Genomic DNA, 21,406 nt, shown 5'->3' on the forward strand with positions numbered 1-21,406 from the left:
GAAATGGCGAAGGTGGAGCACCATGGGAGGGGTGTGGGACAGGTGGTAGAGAAGGAACGTCGAGTGATTAGAAACAATTGGTTTATTGATTATTACCGAATGTCTCTCTGGTACTTCCAGCTCCCTTCCCTCTCCCTTCCCCTTTTCCCAGCCATGAGTCACCTCTCCCTACTTCCTTCCCACTCTCAGTCCACAATAGAGACCAATATCAGAATTAGGTTTATCATCAATCTCATGACATGAAATGTGTTTTTTTTTGCAGCAGCAGTATAGTGCAATTTCTAAAATTATTACAGTATTGTGCAAGTTCTTCGGCACCCCATCTATATATATGTATATGAGCCTAAGACTTTTGCACAGTATTGTACCTCAGTATAATTCCTTACAGTATCTTTTTATTTCAGGTGATACAAACCTTGGCATAACTTGTTCTTATATAAAATAAATAGGAACTGAAATCAATAGATGTTACAGAGTGGCATGATGACATAACAATTATTACCACTGCCTCCCAACTTGAGGAGCTGAGATTCATATCTAATCTGAGGTTCTTTTTATGTAGTGTTTACATGTTCTCTCAGTAACTACAGCTGTTTCTCCTGGGTCCTCCAGTTTTCAGTACTCCAGAATGGATGAAATGATGGGCATATAGGGGAGAATAAGTTACAGCAAAATAACTGGGAGGCATTCAAGGAATTGCTCTGAGAACTGACGCAGGATTGAGAGGCCTATTGACCTGTCAATGTTGTGTGAAATATTAAATGTCTCAAAATATCATTACAAAAGGAACGTGAATGTGAGTGAAACCTGCCCAACTTGATTTGGACAGGTTTCACATGATGAGATACACTTTCCAAACAATTTTTTCAACAAGGAAATAGTCGTGACATTTTCCATACATGTTGTAATAATATGTTACTGGATGGGACAAATAACCTTAAATGTTAGATTAGAACAATATGTTTTTATAATGGATCTTATGATATTAATCACTTATCGTATCTAAAATTAAACCCATTTTAGGATGAATTTGGTCTTGGATATTGTGTTAATTCAAAATGTTTGTTTCACTTGATGTAGAGAGAATGTGTTTATCCTAAAATCAATTTGCACATACACTCTGTGGCCACTTTGTTATGTGCACCTGTACACCTGCTCGTTAATGCAAATATCTAATCAGCCAATCATGTGGCTGCAACCCAATTCATAAAAGCATGCAGGTGTTCAGTTATTGTTCAGACCAATCAAGAGAATGGGGAAGAAATGTGATCTAAGTGACTTTGATCGTGGAATGTTTGTTGGTGCCAGATGGAGTGGTTTGAGTATCTCCATAACTGCTGATCTCCTGGGATTTTCACATTTAACAGTCTCTAGAGTTTACAGAGAATGGTGCGAAAGACAAAAAAAAAGTCCAGTGAGCAGCAGTTCAGTGAGGTTAATGCCTTGTTAATGAGAGAGGTCCGGAGAATGGCAAACTGGTTCAAGTTGACAGGAAGGAGATGGCATCTCAAATTGCCACACGTTACAACAGTGTCATGCAGGAGAGAATGCCTGAATGTGCAACGCGCCAAACCTTGAAGTGGCTGCGCTACAGCCGCAGAAGACACAAAGATACGCTCAGTAACCACTTTATTAGTTGGAGGAGGTAAATATCAAACTGATCTGTGACTGGGTAGATATTACGCTTATCCTAAAATCAACACACGTATTTCCTGCAGATCTACATTAAAAGTAAACTGGAGTTAATTATTTGCAGAAAAAATGTTAAACTTATCAGCATTTCATCAAGGAGGTGTATTATTAGAAACAAAAATATTTTGTTTGTCATGCAAATTTAATTTCTACAATTCCAAAACTCACATTATTGTACACTTGATTGACATATGGTTAAGTTCAACTCATTTCCTGCAAGAACAGCCTCGGGCTTGTTTATGGCCTGAACTTGTTTTGATTTTCAAGCTCATATTTGTACCCACTGCTAAATGAACTTCGTCATGTCAGAAACCATAGCAAAAATATAAAAGGAATGGAAGAACTTACTGAAAAAGAATAAAACTCTATCCATTCTATCCACAGCATGCAGTTGGTATACTCTTAAATTTTCTTCTTTTTGGTAACTAACCAGCATGATTTTAAGAGCTTAGTATTGAGACAGTTTTTATTTGTCAAAATCTGGAATGTGTTTACAATGCTGTGCTGAGAGACTGTTGTGCCATTGAATGCAATACATCCAGTCCTCATATTAGACTGACATATCTTTCCTTACAGGTGGATACAAAAGCTGTAACAATGAAGATTTTTAGAGGGCATAACAATTAGAGTCATGGAATTACAAAGTACTCAGACACAGAAGGAAGACCTTTGGCCCATCTAATCCATGCCGAACTGTTATTCTGCAGAGTCCCATTGACCAGCACCTGGACCATAGCCCTCTGTACCCCTCAATCCATGTACTTAACCAAGTTCCTCTTCAAAGTTGAAATGGGAGCCGCACCTACCATTCGTTCCACATTCTCACCACCATTCAGTGAAGTTTCCCCTCAATTCCTCTTAAATATTTCACCTTTCACCCTTAACCTATGACCTTTAGTAAATTGCATTTGAATGTTGCAAAGGTAAATAGTTCTAGTCTCACCCCACCTCAGTGGAAAAAGCCTGCATGCTTTTAACCCATGCATACCCCTCATAATTTTGTATACTTCTATCAAGTCTCCTTTCATTTTCCTACAGTCCAGGGAATAAAGTCCTAGCCTGTTCAATTTTTCCCTATAATTCAGGTCCTGGCAACATCCTTGTAAATTTTCTTGATACACTTTCAATCTTATTGATATCTATCCTGTAGGTAGCGACCAAAATGGTACATAATACTCCAAATCAAGCCTCAGCAAAGTCTCATGCAACTTCAACATAACATCCCACCCCTTGCACTTAATATTTTGACTTATGAGGGCCAATGAGCCAAATCCTTGTCGTAAATAACACAAGCTTTCATGCCTACAAAGATTTGCTTGATCTGTATGCTAGCCATATTATAAATATATGTGGTTACCGGTAATAGCCACAGCATTTCTTCACCTCCCTCTGTGTGACGAAGAATGATAATTTAGCCCTATTTGCTCATCATCCAACGTACATCACTGCCCAAGCAATGTTTCAATTTTAAAATTAGCATCACTATTAATAAATTCCCTAATGGCCTCTTCACTTTTTGTATCTGTAAACTCTTCCAACCCTGCAGTCTTCTGGGACATCTGCACTCCTTCACTTCAACCTCTTAACCAGACCTAAATGTAGTCAGTCCACTGTTGATGTCATACCTAGTTATCTTCAAGGAGCGATGCCTCTAAAAGGCGGCACCATCATTAGAGACCCCCATCACCCAGGACACGCTCTCTCCTCATGGCTACCATCAGGAAATGATGTACAGAAGCCTGAAGGCACACATTCAAAGATTCAGGAACAGCTTCTTCCCCTCTGCCATCAGATTTTTGAGTGGACATTGAACCTTTCTTTTAGAGCAATAACTCCCCTTAGCACTACATATGGATTGATAACTTATGTATGTGCATTGATCTTCTCTATCTCTCTCATAGGTGAACTGTGAAAACAATCTCAGGTTCTGGGACTTCCCCCATGGTGGTTGTGGGAGTTGTTTTTGGGACTGACAGCTCTGCCCACATTCTTCCCCTTTTCTTGACTTTTTTTTCTGGATCTACTTCAATCCTTCTTTCTCTCCCTTAATCCTCTTTATTTTACTTTTTCTTCCTCTAGTATGTCTATCTTGATCTTGGGAAGGTGCATTTAGTTCACTGGAGTATCTCTTATTAGTCCTTCTATTGCTCCCTTTACAATCTGATCTCATCTCTTGGTTTCTTCATCCACAACATCATGTGATGAATCTTCTGCTTTCATATCTCATTGACTCCTTTCTACTTGGCCTTCCATTCATCCACTTGTGCTTTGGTCTTTCCATCTACTTTTACGAGCAGCTTTTTGTCCCTCACTTGAAGTTCTTGTAATAACTATAATTCATGCAGAGAGGATTCTGGTTCCATATACTCATAAAAACTGAATGCTTGCAAATTTCCTGAAGCTTCTTGAACTCTCTTCCAACTTAAAACCAAGCCACATTTTGCAATCAACTGCCTGATTAACATATCAGAAGCTTTCTCAAAAATGTTGTCTACAAAAGCCATTGTAATCAGACCACTGCTTTCATCATTTTCATGATCCCTCTGAGAAGCATGGTCCTTCCTTGGTCCAATATGCTTTCCAACCAGAGGCACAGAGGTTGGTGCCAACACCTGTTTATGCTCTGTTGGGCAGTGGTTTATGGTTTACAGCATGAAGGCAGTTGTGGTATCATCTAATACCTTTCTTAATTAGCTTTGAGTTGACTCTGTTGCAGGGGATGTGGCATGCAAATGGTGGATGGATCTCTATTCTCTTGCAGTTGTCTCAGCCAATCACGCCAAAAATAATATTGGCTTGTTGATTGTTGTATTTCACTGTTGTGAACGTCATTCGCAGAGAAGTTACCTTTTCTCCAATATAAGTTCTTTGCTGGATACCCGCTGGCTTCAGGATAGTATCTTTGAAATGCTGTTCAAACTCATTTTGTGGAATGACTGAAATAGCCGAGCCAGTGTTCGATTCTGTTTTAATTAATTTGCTGTTCACTTCTGGAACAAGCTATATTGCTTCTCTATTGTTAGTTTTCACATTCTAAATCTCAAATCTAGCCAGTCCTGCAATACACTCATTATCTGATTCTTCATCAGCAGCGTGCAGATTAGTGCCCCTTTTGAAACTACAACTCGAATTTTTAGTTTTTTCTCTTCCTTGTGCAATCCATTTGTTTTCATTTGCCCGACATGGTCTTTGTGTGTGGCCTAATTTGGTACACTTTCTGCATGTTTTTCAATCTGAATTTATTTGATGCATGTGGGACCCTGCAGCATACGGCTATTTCAACTGCTCTTTAAAATGTAAGATGTTCTACAGTTAGGAGCTGTTTTGAATGCTTTCTTGCAAGATTCCACAAGCTAAATGTTCTCTCAGGACATCATTAAGCTCATTACTGAACTACCAATGCTCAGACAACTTCTTTAATTCAGCCACGTATGCTGAAATGGACTCCCTTCCTTTATATTCCACTTAAGAAACCTAAAGCTTTCTGCAATGGACAATGGTTTGGGTTCTAAATGATCTTGCATTTCTTTCTAGCTAGCATAAAACTCACTTCAGCTGGTTTGGTTGGAGCAGCCAGATTTTTAAGCAAACTACATGCCTTTAAATCCAATGCACTCAGCAAAAAAAAGAGGAACCCCTTCTCATCAGCTATTTCATTTGCTTCAAAATAGTGCTCAATTTACTCAGTATACATATTCCAGTTACCTGTTGTGTAATCAAATATGTCAATCTTTCTGATGCAGCTAGCCATTTTTGCTCTTTTTTATAATTATTTGCACCTGCTATTCGCTGTTTATGAACCAGTGAATTTGTCCATTTTCTGCCTTTTTTTTAACTCAACAGTCTCTGTCCATTCCTGAAGAAGCACTTGGTCCATTGTTTTCTTTTAAGTCAACCATTTCTCACTGTGTGTACTTTAATTTGAATGTCTCGCTGCACTTTTTGTAACCTGAACATCTCGTTGCACTTCAACAGGTACATAGTCATCTTGGATTTATAAAAATCTTACTGGCCACCACTATTATGTTTTGTAACTCTTAACCATTAAACTAATTAAAAGGAAAAGATGGAGTGTTCGAAATGCCAGTTTAGCTTAGTTTTTACTCTTAACGAGGCACTCGCGTAACGCATGATGGCATGATGACGTATGCCATATATGTACTTTTACAGATAACCTGCAAAGCATTATGTAAATAATAAAGAATGCGTAATCAAATGATATATTTCCAATAGTACTCAAACATTAGTAAAATATTAATACTGAAATCAACATATGGGAGGGAGATTGAAAATCTGGCTAAGTGGTGCAACAACCACATCGTACTTGATGTCAGCAAGACCAAGGAGCTGATTATTGATTTCAGGAGGAGGAAAATGGAAGTCCGTGAGCCAGTCCTCATCGAAGAAACAGAGGTAGAAAGGGTCAGCAACTTTAAGTTCCTTCGTGTTGTCATTTCAGAGGACCTGTTCTGGGCCCAGCTACACCACAGCCTGCTATGGAATCACCAATGCCCTTGAATGGAAAATCCTACAAAAAATAGTGGATAAAGCCCAGTCCATCACCGATAAAGCCCTCCCCACCATTAAGCACATTTACAGGAAGTGTTGTCACAGGAAAGCAGCTTTCATTATCAGGAACTCCCCGAATCCAGGACGTGCTCTCTTCTTGCTGCTGCTATCAGAAAGGTACAGGGGACTCAGGACCCACACCATTAGGTTCACGACCAGCTATTACCCCTCAACCATCAGACTCTTGAACCTAAGTGAACAACTTCACTCAACTTCACTTAGCCCATCATTGAAATGTTCCCACAATTTATGGATTCACTTTCAAGGACTCTTCACATCATGTTCTTGATATTGTTATGATTCCAGCCCCCTCCCTTGTGAGAATCGCAAGAGCACCCGTTGAAGGGGGGGGGGTCAGTAGACGCAGTTGGAGAGAGAGAGAGAGAGACGTGCCAAATTGCAGGTACCACCAGCGATACAGAATAAAGACAACAGCGACTATTGTCTCATGGAGACCACGTGAAAAGCCTTTGGGCAGGGTGGGCTGGTTGAGAGAGAGATTGCATCATCCCAACCTGATTGACACCTGCGACCCCGTGAGGAAGTATAAAGGAGAGTCTCAGGGGGACAGCCCCTCAGACGCACCAAGAAGACACGAGAGTGTCCCGCAGTAGCGGGAAGCCATTCTGAAGGAAGCCACGTGCATTAGATTCCGGGATTGGAATCTGTGGCTGGAATCACAGGAAACCGCTTTTAACTAACATCGGGGAGAGGAAACCAACGCTCCCCCGATTTTCACGGAAGATTCATCGAGACTCGGCAAGTTTTTTCTCTTCTCCTCCCAATCTCTCTCTCTCGGTCGCCCCACGAAAAACCCAGCGATTTCCAATGGGCTGAGGCCGGCAGACTTTCAGAGTGACTTTTATATTTCCGACGGACAATCTATTAACCCCTAGACATCAGCAGAGCTCATTTAAGAATGATGATTATTAATATACCCGCGCTTTAGATTGAGTGTTGGCAATGTGACCTATCTGAATGTATGTATTAACCCTACTTTTGTGTCCCTTTACGAATAAAATGTTTGAAAATAGTGACAACAGACTTCAACAGACCTCTCTATCTTTGCTGGTAAGTTATCCAGTTACGGGATACGTAACAACTTGGGGTTTCTCGTCTCGGGATTTGACACCAAATTGGGAGGCCAGTGAATCGGGCTTGTAGTCCAAAACTTGAATCTGGTTACGCGGGTAGCCAGACGGGAAACCAGCAAAGATGGACGTGGGTGAATTTATGGAAAACCCGACGGTGGGGGCGCTAGAGGCGGCCACCAAATCAGACTTGTTAAATTTAGCGAAGGGGTTGAACCTCACAGAAGTGAGGTCATCCATGAAAAAGCGGAAGGTACGAAGGGCCATAACCCAGTATTACATTGGGAAGAAGGTGTTTGGAGCTGAGGTATTGGGAGATATCCCTGAAGAGATACAATCAAGTGGGACGGTTCAGTTAGAGGTGGAGAAATTGAAGTTAGAACATGAAATTAAGCTAAAAGAGCTGGAAGCGGCTGAGAGAGAGAGAGAGAGAGAGAGAGAGAGAGAGAGGGAAAGGCAAGAGAGAGAGAGAGAAAGGCAAAGGCAGCATGAAATTGACCTAAAGAAGCTAGAAGCAGAAGAGAAAGAGAGGGAACGGGCCGAGAAAGAGAAACAGAGACAACATGTCCAGGAAGTTGAGAAGATGAAGAACGAACGAAGAGATCAAGGGTTAGACCAAGCAGAGCGGTTTAATGTTAGTAGGGAGTTGAGATTGGTGCCCCCGTTCGAGGAGACAGATGTCGATAGCTATTTCTTGCTTTTTGAAAAGGTGGCAGTAAATCAGAAGTGGCCAAAAGAGCAGTGGGTGGCGTTGTTACAATGTGTGTTAAAGGGGAAAGCCCAACGAGCATATGCGGCCTTGTCCCTGGAGGAGGGAGAAGCGGAGAATTATGATGAGGTAAAAAAGGCCATTCTCCGGACGTACGAATTGGTACCTGAGGCCTATAGACAAAAGTTTAGAAATTTAAGAAAAGGGTGGAATCAAACGTATACCGAGCTAGCCCATGAGAAGGGGGTGCTCTTGGACCGTTGGTGCACCGCGGAAAGAGTGGGCGAGGATTATGGGCGTCTCAGGGAGTTGTTTTTGATTGAGGAATTTAAAAGTTGTGTTCCGGAGGAGATCCGGGTGTATTTGAATGAGAAGCCGGATAAGTCCATTTCAGAATTTGCCAGGTTGGTGGACGAATACGCCCTAACCCTCAAGACAAAGACTCCCTCAAATAAAGGTCCCCAGAGAGACCGTGGGAACGATCGAGAAAGTCCGAAGAGTGAGGCAGAGGTTCCACCGGGAGCTAGCGGTAAGGTTGAGGGGGAAAGGCAAGACGGCCAGAGGGTTCCGGGTTTGACCTGTTTTAATTGTGGAAAGGAGGGGCACATTGCATCTCGATGCTTTGCTCAGAGGAAGGAGATAGGAAGAGGGAAAACCACCGTCCCTATTGGGTGTGCCGTGGTAATCAGCAAATCGACCAGAGAGCCCAGGGTAGACAGAGTACGAGAAGGCTCTGAGAGTTGTCTGTCACACGGAACCATGTCTGTGACGGAGGGAGACACCCCAGTTTCCGTACGAATCTGGAGGGATACAGGCTCTGAATTATCCCTGGTTAGCCGTAAGGTACTAGAATTTGGTCGGGAAACGGGCATGGTAAAAGTGGAAGGAATAAATAAACGGATAGAAATGGTGCCCTTATATAAGGTCATTCTGGATTGTGAGCTGGTGTATGGATCAGTTGTAATAGGGGTGCCCTCAGAATTCCCGAGAGATGACGTGGACATCCTGCTGGGAAATGACTTAGCAGGGTGTAAGGTTTGGTCAGCCATGCTGCCGACCTGGCGACCGGCGAGTGTGGTGGCCCCGCCCCTAGCACCCAAGGACCATCTCGCCGGCGCAGTCACTCGCAGCCTGTCGAGAGAGACAGCTGAGAACGAGAGCAGTTTAAATCTGGCCAGTTTTGATTTGGCCGAGACGTCTTTGATGACCCTGTGCCATGAGGGTTTAGAGGGTGGTAAGACGAAGAGTAGTAAAGTGAAAGGGGGTAAGGGAGAGGAGATAGATCTGCCTTTAGCGAAGAGAAAGGTCCTAAAGGTAGGAGATAAAGATGAGAAACAGATAAAGCTGTTAAAAGGTCCAGAGTTGGACATGGATGATCTGTCTGGTGTGGCAGAATTGTTTGAAGAACTTGAGAGTTCTAAAGGTGTTACCGATAACGAGAGGAGGGCAGTCCTAGATGGAACGGATACCCTTGCCTCGAAGGGGTCTGCTGAAAAGGCCGAGGAGGTTGTTTCAGCTCGCAGGGTTGCACCTTCCCCGGGTGGGAGCTGCCCAGAGAGTAACTGGGAGGATCGGGGGAGGTTAGAATTTGAAAAAGGTACGGGTGTTGAAAGCCTGGAAGAGGCCAATGTTCCGTTTGAGTGTGTCCGAGATGGGGATGCCCGAGGTGCTGAACCTGGTAACGGAGCTCAGAAGAAGTCTGAGGTATCTGACCCAGTGGAACGGGACGGCCGTCCTTGTTTATCAGATGGACTCGGTTCAGTGGGAAAAGGGTTAACCTTGGTAACCGGGGAAAGTGTGAGCTCCCCGACGTCTGTACTCGAAGGAGTGTTCAAAGTTAATGCAGAATTTAAGAATGGGGCGGGTGAGGATTGTTGGCGAAGGAAACGAAAAGCCTGTAGTTTCCAAATCGAAGGAAGAAATCTTAAACCTGGCAGATCGCTCACAGAGTGAGCCGGGGAATAGCGGGGCCACCCACTCTATTGTTATGCCAGGATGGGGTGTGAAGAGGCCGCCTTCGACAGGCTACTCAAGCCAAGCGAAGAGTTAGAATCAAACACCAATAGCCTGAAGGGGACTGGTAAAAGGGCCAGCCACCTGGGTAAAATCAAAGAGTTGGGTGGAAATGGTCTAAGTCTGGGGCATGGTGTTGCTAAAATAACCCCGATGAGCGGGGCGGGCGGGAGTTCACCACGAAAAACTACTCAAGTTCCCCACGGGGGGGCTCGCCGAAAAAGAGGCGACGGTTAATGGGGATGCCATTGTTAGGCAGCCAGGCAGATTGAACAGGTTTGCGCCAAAGCCTGTGAATAATAAAGACAGCCCTTTGGAGACCTGCCGGTAAAGTTAAACGACGGAAACGATTAGTATTCGCGTAAACTTTTGTAAATGCACCTAAGCTAAGGTCACGCCTCCTTAGTTTTGTTGCTTAGAAAAAAAAATAAATAGGTGGTTATGGAATTGAAGTCTGATGTACGGTTCGCAATGTTAAGATATTAAAGAAAGAGACACTGTAATCGTTAACTATTTAGATACTGACTTGAATGTATAACGGTAGTATTTTGTGAAAAGAAAAACTTGTGTATTGTGTTAGATCCAAAATCCCTGTAAGACTGTGGACCACTCCGTTTTAACCGCTGGTAAAATGGCTTTTTAAGAGGGGAGGTGTTATGATTCCAGCCCCCTCCCTTGTGAGAATCGCAAGAGCACCCGTTGAAGGGGGGGGGGTCAGTAGACGCAGTCGGAGAGAGAGAGAGAGAGAGAGAGACGTGCCAAATTGCAGGTACCACCAGCGATACAGAATAAAGACGACAGCAACTATTGTCTCATGGAGACCACGTGAAAAGCCTTTGGGCAGGGTGGGCTGGTTGAGAGAGAGATTGCATCATCCCAACCTGATTGACACCTGCGACCCCGTGAGGAAGTATAAAGGACAGTCTCAGGGGGACAGCCCCACAGACGCACTAAGAAGACACAAGAGTGTCCCGCAGTAGCGGGAAGCCATTCTGAAGGAAGCCACGTGCATTAGATTCCGGGATTGGAATCTGTGGCTGGAATCACAGGAAACCGCTTTTAACTAACATCGGGGAGAGGAAACCAACGCTCCCCCGATTTCACGGAAGATTCATCGAGACTCGGCAAGTTTTTTCTCTTCTCCTCCCAATCTCTCTCTCTCGGTCGCCCCACGAAAAAACCCAGCGATTTCCAACGGGCTGAGGCCGGCAGACTTTCAGAGTGACTTTTATATTTCCGACAGACAATCTATTAACCCCTAGACATCAGCAGAGCTCATTTAAGAATGATGATTATTAATATACCCGCGCTTTAGATTGAGTGTTGACAATGTGACCTATCTGAATGTATGTATTAACCCTACTTTTGTGTCCCTTTACGAATAAAACGTTTGAAAATAGTGACAACAGACTTCAACAGACCTCTCTATCTTTGCTGGTAAGTTATCCAGTTACGGGATACGTAACAATATTTATTGCTTATTTATTTACTATTATTATTTCTTTCTCTTCTATGTGTCCACCTTTGCTCACTGGTTGACCGCCAAAGTTGGTGTGGTCTTCCATTGATTCTATTATGGATTTATTGAGTATGCCCACAAAAAAATGAATCACAAGGCTGTATATAGTGACATATATGCACTTTGATAATAAATCTACTTTGAACTTTGAACTGCACAACAGAGGACAACTTAAAGAATGTGGCATCCATCATTAAGGTTGCTCACCATCCAGGACATGCGCTCTTCTCATTACTAACATCAGAAAGGAGGTACAGCAGCCTGAAGATGCACCATTAACAGTGTTTCCCCTTTGTCATCAGATTTCTGAACTGTCCGCAAACCCATGAAAACTACCTCACTATTTTGCTTTTTTATTTGCACTATTTATATTTTCTTATTGTAAATTACATTAATTATTTCACGTAATGCACCGTACAGTTGCTGCAAAGCAACAAATTTCACAGCATACAGCACGTCAGTGATAATAAACCTGATTCTGTTTCTAAGCAATGTTTTAGAAATTAGTGAGATGCCCTTAAATGCCTTTCAATGTACAGTTAAGTTGTAGACCAGAGAAACTGGATGAATGTCAATTCTACTGATTTCAAACATGATATGCTCATAAACTGACCATACTGCCTAGAACAGGAGTACAGAGAAAAGGCACAGCTTTAAGGGAAAAAAAATGACAGATCAGCTGCTTGTGTTTCTGTGCAGTGTTTAATGGTCAGTAACAAAGGTCAATGGGTAGCATACGAGGGAATTACCTTGCTGCCTGCTTTTCCACATAAAAGAATTGCAAATGAAACAGGCAGGGAACTAAAGGAGAAGCAGAAATATAGACACCAAAGTCAGAAATTTCAGTATCTGTCAAACTCTATATACCCTCCATCTGTGCATTCTATATGAATAAAATTACATTAATTTGCATTAGTAGAGATGATTTAGATCACTTAGAAAGCCTTTAAATTTCCAAACTTAAGATTTAAACATCTATTAGCCTTCACATTAGTAAGTAATTTGAAATAAACAGAATCAGCAAACTAATTAATCTGGGTTTTTGGTTCCATTTTCCACTTTAGTCCTTTTATTTTGCTTCTAATCAGAATGTGCCTTGTGTTACGTGAATCTCTCTATCACTTTTCCTCAGTGAAATATTTTGAAGTCTTCATTGACACTCTAAGCTACCTCATCTGCCTCTCTCTACCCAAAGTTTTTATCTGCTTATTTATCTCAAAAGAACAACTATCAGAAAATTTCAGTTTTCTTTCTTTGAAGGTACATGTCAGATTGTTTCAAAAAGCTGAAATCCTGTTTTTTTTTCATAGTAAAATTATTTTCACTCTCTCAGCATGTCAGCCCATGAACTAATTCTTCAACTATATCTCTCACACCCTTCTTTCGTAAAGTATTGAGTTGTCCATAGGATATCCTCTTAAAAGTTGTGTTGCCTTTATGGCATTTGTTTAGTTTATAATATTTTCGCTTTAGTAATTCGTTTGTTATCATTTTCTAGTTAAAGTTAAGATTGTTTAAAGTAAATTCATTGTCTGTGATATATCGCAGCATGCGATGACGTCACATCTGGTTTTGTCGCATCTTGTGGGAAAATACCAGTTTGGAGAAACGGGAAGGAGGGGGCTCACATGTGCAGGATCAGCACGAGAAAAGTTTTCTTTCTACGCACTAGAAACATTAGTGAAGCAACGCCGTAAGTTCATGAGATAATCAATATGTTGAATTAAAAATGTTAACATTGATTCTGTTAAAAGTAATGACAGTTGATAAGGTTTATGTTTTTGTTATTTAAAGAGTTGCGGATAGTTTGTGTTGAAGTGTATTTAAAATAGTCAATGGCATAGGTAGATTCTGACTGTATGTTGCACTTTAATGTAATGTAGTTGTTGTAGTTTTACTTTTGCAAGTACTTACAATGTAAATGTGATATCAAGAAGGAAACAAACACTGTATATATTTTGTATTGTTTTATCAACAGTTTTCACCATACGTTAACGTGGAAGAGTGAACAGTAAACGGTTAATCTTACTGCGATCCTGTCTTCATTGACTACAGTTTACCTCGGTGTTTAGTTCAGAGTTCTTTTACACCTGAGCGAGAAAACTGCAAAAGTTATACTATAAACTCAAAAGATGTGGTGCGTTTTGAAATGCATTGTAGTTTTCTGCATTTGGCAGTTCTAAAACTTCCAGGTATTAACAGGTAAAAACAAATGTTTAATGTAGAAAAATGACAGGTTTGCACAGTTTGGATCATGTGCTGCTTTAGAAAAGTAAGTGAATTTTGATGTATTCTTTGGGAGCATAATTTTGGATGAAATATAGGAACATAGGAAATGAAAGTAGGAGAAGGCAGCATGACCTTTAAACCAGCTGATCTTGTACATTACCTACTTTGCTGCTCAATATCCATTTCCCCGGATTTGGTCGATGTTAAAAATGCTATCAATCTCTTTTAATATACTCTACACTGGAACATCTACAACCATTGGGTGCAGAGAATTCCAAAGATTTATAATCTTCTGCTTAAAAGAAGTCTCTTCTATTCTCAATTTTAAATGTCACTACCACCCCAACCAATAAATCCTGGTGCTGAATTGCCCAGTTTGAGCATGCCGCTCAGGGAAATAGAGCACAATGATTTCTTCCCATATCTGACTGATGGTTCACTCCATCTATTTTCTGCTTCTCAGATACAGGATTTACAAGAAAAGCATTGAATGCCAGTTATTCTTGCAAAAGATCAACATCCTGAAACATCAACTTTATATTTTGCTCCACCAATGCAGCCTGTCACCAATATTTTTTGTTATTTCACAGGTTTCTGTACTTTGCAGAACAACTTTTTTTCAACCACTTTGATACAAGTTTAAAATTAAAATTCTAATATATCACCACCATTGACATTGTTATGTACCATGTCATATGACATGGGTAATCACAGTCTTTGCACGAACATCAATAGTCTTGGCAACTTTTTTCTACAGAAGTGGTTTACCATTGCCTTCTTCTGGGCAGTGTGCTTACAAGATGGTTAACCCCTGCCATTATCAATACTTTATAGAGATTGTCTGCCTAGGACTTGCGAAGTGCGCCAACTGCTCATATGGCCATCCAACACCTGCTCCTTTGGCTTCACGTGCCCCTTGATATCTGAGGGGGGTTGCTGGGATCTAAGCAGTTTCTACACCTTGCCCAAAGGTGACCTGTAGGCTAATGGGGGGAAGGAGCACCTTATACTTCCTTTGCTAGAGACATATCACCACCCTGTTACATATATATATAAAATCACCAACGTTATAAAAAAAACATTCAGACAATAGTGATCAATGTCTGGTTTAGGCATTCCACCATGTTAATAAACCTGAACATTTCTGCATCACTGAAAGCACCTTGGACGCTATGATTTCTCAACAGCCTTGTTTTTTATCTTTTAAATTGAAAGCATCTGTTTGCTCTTCGAAAAGTATAATCATATTAAGCACATAAGTAGCATCATTATTTGTTCTGTGGGAAGTGCTCTAGGAACTTGTAAGAATCACAGTATCAGCACGACTAAAAGCAAATTTCTTTATTTAATTTTCTTTCTATCTTTCTGACTTGGTTTTTAGTCTTACAGCAGCTTGATATACACAGTAGGAGCTATGTATCTACAAAGTTTGTATTTTCTGTCTGTACTGTATTTTGCGTGCCGTGTTTATTATGGGTAATTTGTCATGTGGGTTGGGGCATGGTAGAGACAAATGAGTATTAGCTTTTAGTTATTAGTCAGCCAGGGAAATGGATATTATTTTGTTGACCGCTATATTGCTAATCTCATTGTGTTAAATTTGCTTATACGGTTATTTCGCTGTATCACTAATCTGGTTATGTTAACTGCTTATTCGGCTTGTTTCACCTATATCATTATTGCTACACTATTCTTGTTAGTTTTTATATCATTATATCATTAAATAAAATCATTCATCTTTGCTGGTGTCATAACAAAGGATCAAACGTACTTTTTTCAAATTGGGACTCAGTTATTTAGAAGCCTGTCATACAGTGTTGTGTCCCTCACTTAGTCTCTCATAGAACATAGAAAACTACAGCACATTACAGGCCCTTCGGCCCACAATGTTGAGCCGACCATGTAACCTATTCTGGAAACTGCCTAGAATTTCCCTAGCATATAGCCCTCTATTTTTCTATCTCCAAGTACCTATCTAAGAGGCTATTAAAAAACCCTATTGTATCTGCTTCCACTACCATCACCACGTTCATTCCCTGCACCCACAACTCTCTGTGTAAAAACTTCATCCTGACATTGCCTCGGTACCTATTTCCAAGCACCTTAAAACTATGATCCTTTATGCTAGCCATTTCAGCTGTGGGGAAAAGCCTCTCGCTATCCACATGATCAATGACCCTCATCATCTTAAAACACCTCTATCAAGTCACCTCTCATCCTCTGTCGCTCCAAAGAGAAAAGACCAAGTTCACTCAACCTATTCACATAAGGCATGCTCCCCAATCCAGGCAACATCCTTGTAAATCTCCTCTGCACTCTCTATAGTATCCACATCCTTCCTGTAGCGAGGTGACTAGAAATGAACACAGTACTCCAGGCGGGGTCTAACCAAGGTCTTATATAGCTGTAACATTACCTCATGGCTCTTGAACTCAATCCCACGGCTGATGAATACCAGCACACCATATGCCTTCTTAATAACACTGTCAACCTGCACAACAGCTTTGAGTGTCCTATGGACATGGACCCCAAGATCTCTCTGATCCTCCACACTGCCAAGAATCTTACAATTAATGTTATATTCTGTCTTCAAATTTGACCTATCAAAATGAACCACTTTCACACTTATCTGGGTTGAAGTTCATCTGCCACTTCTCAGCCCAGTTCTGCATCCTATTGATGTCCCGCTGTAACCTCTGACAAAACTCTTAGCGGTTTTAGCTTATTGTTCAAGTAACCGCTCCATACACCTTCTCACAGCTATTCTCCACTTCTGCATAATTTCTTTCAACACTCCAACATTGTTTGTTCTATTTAGATTCATATAAGCAAATATGAAAGTAAGATTAAAAGTTACTCAACTTTGATATTTGCATTTAATGAACATTTTTTCAGTTTTCTGCATATGCCATTGAAATATATGTTTGCATGAAATATATCAGTCCAAAACTGATCTGCTTCTATATTTATATAATGTTTAATTTGACAATAACACCTAAATCACAATTCCAACGTATCAGCACATTTGCCTTCTACTCAGAGAATCATGACCACTCAGAAAACATGAGAATATTAAGCAACACACACAAAATGCTGGAGGAACTCAGCAGGTCAGCAGCATCTATGGAGATAAATAATCAGTCAAAAACCTTCATCAGCAATGGCCGACGCATCAACTGTCTATTCCTCTCCATAGATGCTCCCTGACCTGCTGAGTTCCTCCAACATTTTGTGTGTGTTACTCCGCATTTCCAGCATCTGCAGAATCTCTGGCTTTTTTGAGAATATTAATAGAGGATAATTCACTGTTACACTGGTGTATTTTCAGAGATGTCAACTTTCACATAAGACACAAAAACAAGTGTCTTTTTTTTTCAGGAGTAACGCACGCAAAATGTGGGAGGAAATCCGCATTAATTTTTCCAGGTAAACAACTCCTATGCATGACTGCTCCGTTGGAAGAAATGTTGAGAAAATTCCTGATATCCTAGCTAATATTTGTCTCTCATTTAACAGCACTTAAAAGCCACATTACTCTTTGTAGGATATTGCAATGCGCTGCTTGCCCGCCACATGCTCATATGTTACAATAATGACACTTCAAATTTATTTTTGGAGCAGAAATTGTGAAAGCTGTCAGGTAAAGTATGAAGCAACACACACAAAAAATGCTGGAGGAAATCAGCAGGTCAGGCAGTGTCCACGGAAGTGAATAAGCAGTCTATGTTTTGGGCCAAGACCCTTCTTCGGGACTGGAAAGGAAGGGGGAAGATGCCAGAATAAAAAGGTGAGGGGAGGGGAAGGAGGCTAAATGGAAGATGGTAGGTGAAGCCAGATAGAAGATAGGTTAAGAAAAGGGCTAGAGAGAAAGGAATCTGATAGGAGAGGAGAGTGACCCATAGGAGAAAGGGGAGGAGGAAGGGACCCAGAAGGAGGTAATAAGCAGATGAGAAGAGGGAAGGGACCAGAGTGGGGAACAGAAGAAGAGGAGAGGAGAAAAGTTTTTTACCGGAAGGAGAAATCAATATTCATGCCATCAGATTGGAGGCTACCCAGCCAGAATTTATTTTATCCTGAGGGTGGCCTCATCTTGGCACAAAAGGAGGCCATGGACCAACACGTGTGCTGTTTCTTCCTTCTATCTAGATCTATGGATGTGAATTTGAATCTTATGTGAAAACTTAAGGTTCAAAAATGAGGTCCATATTTCAATAAATCAGGAATAAGTTGTTTTACGTTCAGAGTTATTGTATATTACATTGGACATTAGATTTAGATTTTGTTCTGTACTTTACAAGCCCTAAGTGGTCAGTCCTTATCATCCCTCAACATTTTTAATACCAATACAAGGAGTCATATTTAGCATTTCAACTCTGGTTGGTTACACTAAACAAACAAAAGGCAAAATCATGTGATTCTGGTCTACTGCCCAAACTCTCCAGACTCAGCGCTCACCCACATCAAACTCTTACCGATGGAGATTATTATCCCTGATCCTCCACAACCAAGAGTCCTCTGGCAAAGTGGAGTGGTCTGAGAACAGTATCCAGGCCTCAGAAAACAGAACTTCCAAGACCATACTGACTGTCATTTAACATCTCTCTCAAAGATAGTTAAAGAGAACTCATGTCTTCTTTTTATTTAAAAGACAAAAGGCAAAAATAGGAACAAACAGCTTACTTGCACTTAACATTCTAATTAGCTTGTCAATTCATTTCATTATTGTTGGTAAGATTTTCTGACAAGGACTCCTGCCACATTAAAAAAAATGTCTGGATGAAAAGTAGACGTGGAAAATGCTGAAATATCTAAATGCTGGAACAGCGATTAGTACAGATATGCTCCTCATCTGTTTCTGTTCTCTATGACAATTTAACTAGACAGAATTGTGCACCTTCCAAACTCTAACCTATGGTTCCTAAGGTTTCTTCTATAAGACTTTAATATTTATATGAGACTATAAGACTTATAAAACATGTACGCGAACCCCACGACGTTTTCTTCTGCTGTATGATGAACTGAGGCTGAGAATGTGGCCTGCTCCAGATGCTCTGGGCTTCGTGTCTATGGACTCACTTTCATTTTAAATGTTGTTACTTGCTTTTTCTCTCTCTTCCCTTTGTGGGGGAGGGCGCATTTGTTGGTCTTTTTTAATGAGTTCTTTTTGGGTTTCTTGTTTTGTGGCTGCCTGTAAGGAGACAAACCACAAGGTTGTATATGTAACACACTGTAAGGTTTCACTGCTAATGTAATGACCTCTCTGTAATGTTTCACTGCTAAGGCTAAGGTAATGGTTTCTCTGTAGCAGCAATTTTTGGGTTATGACTAGAGATAATGGGGACTTTGGAATGTATGTTAGCCAATGAGAGGGGTGTTGTTCGTTCTTGTGGGTCTGGAAGAGGGATTTTCACGGTCTTTTGTCGACAAGAGATGAAGAAGGAACACGAATGAGGAAAGAGCTGGTAGACCGCTGGATGGAGTAGACTGGGAGCGGGGGTCCGAAGGTCAGCAACGCTCTGACAAATGGCAGTATTTGAGAGCTCCAACGTGCACTTTTGACTTTTTCCTTAAAATGAGCCCTTTTTCTTTTTATTTTCTTTACTAACCGTATATTCAGATTAAAATTTATGAAGTTCAATCATTTAATTGCACATGGTGTACAGTCTGATATTTTGTGGTGCGGATTTGCAACCAGGCAATACATCACGCAGCATCCACACAAATGAGATTTCTCAGTTTGGTGGGTACAGAGGCTGTCTTCCCCTAGACAAACACATGCTAACTGAGCCTGAGGGTTACATATGATATAAGCATACTTTGATAATAAATGAACTTTGAACAATGAACTTTGAACTGTAAGACATAGGAGCAGAATTAGGCCAATCAGCCATCGAGTCTGCTCCACCATTTCATCATGGCTGATTTATTTATCCTGTCAACCCCATTCTCACTGTAATCTTTGCCACCCTGACTCATCAAAGGCCTATCAACCTCCACTTTAAGCATACTCAATGAATGACTTGGCTTTGAGAGCCGTCCATGTCAGTGATTCACCATCCTCTAGTTAAATAAATCCCTCCTCACCTCTGTTCTAAAATGGATATCTTTCTTTTCTGAGGCTGTGGCCTTTAGTCCTAGACTTATCCACTATAGGAAACATCCTCTCCGCATCAATCCCTTGCAATATTCACTAGTTTTCAATAAGATCACCCCTCATTCTTCTAAACTCCAGCGAGTACATGTCTGCTGAAGAACTATTGGCATCTTTCCAGTTCCTTGGTAGATTTTTTCCCAAAGCCCTAATGGAAACATCTCTATCTGTGGGTTCAATTAAACTTCTCCTCTCTCTTTTATCAGCTTCTTCCTCTCCTTGTGCTCCCTGCTTATTCTCCTGGGATGGTTGAAGTCCAAGAAAACTCCTTATTAATGTATTCATGTCTGTGAACAACAGATTTGTATGGAAGTCTGGAAGTTAACAGGATTTTCTTAAGCACCTGGCATACCACTCCCTGGAGACTTTAGCTCCATTGATAATCATTAGGAGGCAGCAAAACTCTAGCGGAGTTATAGAAATAACAAATAAAAATTGAATTACCTGTGATTGGACCAAGCATCAAGGGTCAGATTAGTACATGGGCCAGCTGATGAGGTTTCTCAGTTCAAACTTATAAAATGTGCAGACCACATGTTGAGGAATCACATGCAACATAACATGATGGTGGGAACAACACTGGGAAATGTGACACGATTTGAGTCAGCTCAAGACATAAATAAGAGCATTGTCCAGAGCTACAGGGACAGTAGTGTAGACTGTGTCTCAGCAAGAAACCAGCAACTCAATTGGACTGGAAAGATTGGTCATATAATTATAGAAGTCAGAAAGCTCCTCTGCTAACATCAAGGAAATCACTCAGCATAAATTTATCCATTCAAAACAGCCTGTCGCTACAATTGTGATAAAGTGGAATATCTTGCATAAACTGGAAGGATCAGTTGGAATGTAGAAAGCATTGAAACTTCTTGCCTATGTCTCATTAGCAGAGAGGTACAGGTAAAGATGTGAAGACTCAGAGGGGTGCCGTGGATGCATGAGAAATTAATAACAAAATAAAGGAATATATGTCACTGATTCTGAAACAGTACTCTAGCGTATAAATACTGCTCTGACTTCAAATTATTATCATTGAAAATGGTCAGTGTTTTGAAACGAACAACAATGCTACAGCAGAACAGTAATGTCTGTTTAATCCATAAAGTTTCTTTCCCTAACTTGCTTGATAGTCTGAACTATGTCTCTAAAACTCTATTTGTATAAATCACAGGTATCATTATGTAGTGAGCATGAAGTCCCAGGTATATTTGAGAGTAATTGGCCTTTTTTCTACAAAAGCATGGTCCTGAAGGTGTAGCGTATGAGCTTTGCCATGCTGTTATTGCACATACTTTTCCCAACGACAGGTATGGGAGAACATTTTGAAGAAACCCAAGTTCTAAGCAATAGTTCATGGACAATTGATCAACTTGCAGTGTCTGTATTTCTTTTTGGTATATTGAAATCCATGGTTCATGAGGGCCCTTTAACTT

At 40.9% G+C, this 21,406-nt stretch overlaps 1 long non-coding RNA gene across 1 annotated transcript; it reads left to right on the top strand.

Annotated features, from left to right (window-relative positions):
• The first annotated feature begins 10,370 nt into the window (after positions 1–10,370).
• On the top strand, positions 10,371–13,658 carry LOC132393738 (uncharacterized). The gene is made up of 4 exons (XR_009512064.1): positions 10,371–10,401; positions 11,475–11,511; positions 13,142–13,286; positions 13,572–13,658. It is a non-coding gene; the product is annotated as an uncharacterized LOC132393738 (long non-coding RNA).
• Positions 13,659–21,406: the final 7,748 nt, after the last annotated feature.

The sequence above is a fragment of the Hypanus sabinus genome, chromosome 5, assembly GCF_030144855.1.
Source record: "Hypanus sabinus isolate sHypSab1 chromosome 5, sHypSab1.hap1, whole genome shotgun sequence".
Classification (NCBI taxonomy): Eukaryota; Metazoa; Chordata; class Chondrichthyes; order Myliobatiformes; family Dasyatidae; genus Hypanus; species Hypanus sabinus.